The sequence below is a fragment of the Beta vulgaris genome, chromosome 4 (genome assembly GCF_026745355.1).
Source record: "Beta vulgaris subsp. vulgaris cultivar EL10 chromosome 4, EL10.2, whole genome shotgun sequence".
Taxonomy (NCBI): domain Eukaryota; kingdom Viridiplantae; phylum Streptophyta; class Magnoliopsida; order Caryophyllales; family Amaranthaceae; genus Beta; species Beta vulgaris.
In genome coordinates, this window is record NC_079205.1 from 59,279,122 (window position 1) to 59,281,919 (window position 2,798).

Below are 2,798 nucleotides of genomic sequence, written 5' to 3' on the forward strand. Positions count from 1 at the left end.
TCGGGATTGTGACACTCTTTGGAAAGATATCGAGCTAAAATTTCATCTCCAACTTAAATCACTGAAAAATACTATGTGTGATGAAAGTTATGACCGTTTTAACGTGACCCTTGTGCATAAAATCATTCCAAAAGCTTTTATTTTGCCAAAATTTGCTCCACTATATGCTTGGTGTATTGGTATGGAGCGTTTAAGGTTGATCCTACAACATCAAACACAAATAAGCATTACCAAACCCTATATAAATAACCAAAATAACTAACATTCACATTTAAGCTACAAATAACTCATTTATTCTAAATTACGCAAAAAAGCTAGAAAACGATAAATGAACAGAAAAAATGACTCTAAACATGAGAAAAATAAGGTATTAGAGTGATATAAATACCACACAGCAATTGTCACTATGGGATGCCATAAAGGAAGTTATCATTGATCCTAGTCATGTTTCTCCAATATAACAACTGGCGGATATTTTCACGAATGCTCTTGCAAGAGCCAATTTTTATATCTACTTAACAAGTTGGGCATTTGTAATCTTCACGCTCCAACTTAAAAGGGGATATTGTAGCTTCTCATGTATATGTATAAGCCTTGGGCTTGTATTAGGTAGTATTATGTTTAGTTTGGGCTTGAGCCTGTTAGTGATAGGTTGTGTCAATAGTCAATACAAAAAACACATTAAACCTATTTCCGATCTCAAAAGTTTTCGGATTAAGTCTCATCTCTTATAAGAGGGATCCCCGAAATTTCCTCCTGCATGCAAAAAAAACTTAGGATGAAAAAAAAACTACACCAGGAAATTTGGTCACTGAAAGACGCAATCTTGTGATGACTTATGACAGGCTTCTTTTTATCCCCAATGTTGAAATATAGATATGAATATATGCTGACTTTATAAAAAAACTGTTTAACATAGGAGTAGTAGGTAAGATGATGAAGAAGGATCTAATTTAGTGTTGCACTGAGAAGGGTAAGATTGCAAAATCTAGTAAGTGTATCAGTGTATATGAAAATGGTGGACTTTGAAGTTTGGGTTCAGACACCTAAAAAGGCTGCTAACATTAGGACAGGCAAAGCTGCCCCAATTTAATACCCACTTCGACAAGATCCGTCACATACGCCCACTTTATTCCTGCCATTTTTTATCTTTTGTGAGTTGTTCTTTTCTCTTCTCCTCCTTTCTACCTCTAGTTTATTGCCAGAGTCTCGTGCTGCCGTGCTGCTGCTTCAACTTTATGGGAAATGATCGTAGCATCACTAGCATGTCTCTAGTTTTTAGTTGTGTTGCTCGTCTACATTTGAGGGTACCATTAATTAAGTTTCCTCAAGTAAAGAAAAGTTTATCACCTTACCTCAAAAGAAAAGAAAACTTTATGATTGTGTTTGTTTAAAAATGGGGATTGCAGTAGGCAATGGTTATGGACTTATGGTTATGGTTTTGATAGGTATTGGTTTTAAAATTTAGGATGATTGCGCAGTATTGAGTGTCTCTAACGATAAAAACTTGGTTGGACAGACACTTCATATAAGTAAAGTATCTTGTATTTGATATAGATTGGATGGAATTGAACGTCAATTCATATATCGGACACACCCTATATATGTCGAACAACTCATATAAGGTGTCCTACATTTTAATTTTATACACTTACAAGAAACATGTGGGACACATTTCAAACACTTCATGAAATATCGTATAGTTTTTTTTTTTTGAATAGTAAAATTAATTCATTAATAAAAAGTCATACGACATCTACATAAGCAATCGAATCAAACAAATACATAAGTTGAATCAAACAAAAATTTCCTTCATAAAAACTACGATCGTCAAACAAATCTTGCAATGTGGAACATCTCCCGCTTATATCGCTGGAAAATACAGCCTTGTTGGAGAGACAATCTAACGATCCCTTGTAGTCGTGAGGACGATTTCCGTCGGATTCATTATAGTTAAGGGTATGTTAGACGAGAAATAAATTTTAATAATAATAAAGCTCAAATAAGTGAAAAGAGAAAAATAGTCACAAATATTGTTTCACAACAGAAATTTGAAAATTAGGGGAAAATATGTGCTTCAATGTCTTGTTTTTGTATTGTTTCCATATTTATATCCATATTTCTTTTTGTGATCATAAAGCAATGAACTATCAACTATCTCTTTGTATTGGTAGAATCAGCTCTTAAATCTTGAATTATTGCAAAAATTTCCTTACTGAACTTTTGCTCTACCAAATTGTCCAATTGACAGATTTTTCTGATCTAGGTTATCTGTCACTTAATATATCATTATACCTACTAATAATATTACTAGTTCTAGTACTCGTACACTAAAATCAAACTATTAATTTGGTGTGTAATGTAACATACTAACACCTCAAAACAATGCACTACTGTGTTGAAATATAATAAGAAAATCCACCAGGTGAAGGCTCATGTTGCATGCTCTACGCCAACGGGGATCATTTGATGGTAGAAAGTAGCTCCTCATAACATGCATCATTGTCCGGTCTTTAACATATGTACATAGGCCCCATTATCCTCTTATAACACCAACTCAATACCTTTTCCTTCATTCTAGTTCCCTCATTTACACTAGAGCTTGTATAAAGCATCTTTCTATAAGGACATGTTGGAAATTTCATTGCACTAAGCAGTTAATTTATACCCCTTGGGATTAAGGGGAGAGGGGGAGTTGGCTTGTAATGCAACTCTGAGTGAATCCTTATACGAGGACAATCCAGAGGAATTCTGATTTCTTCTTTTAAAAAATCAATAAGCAGAGTCACTTTGTGAAA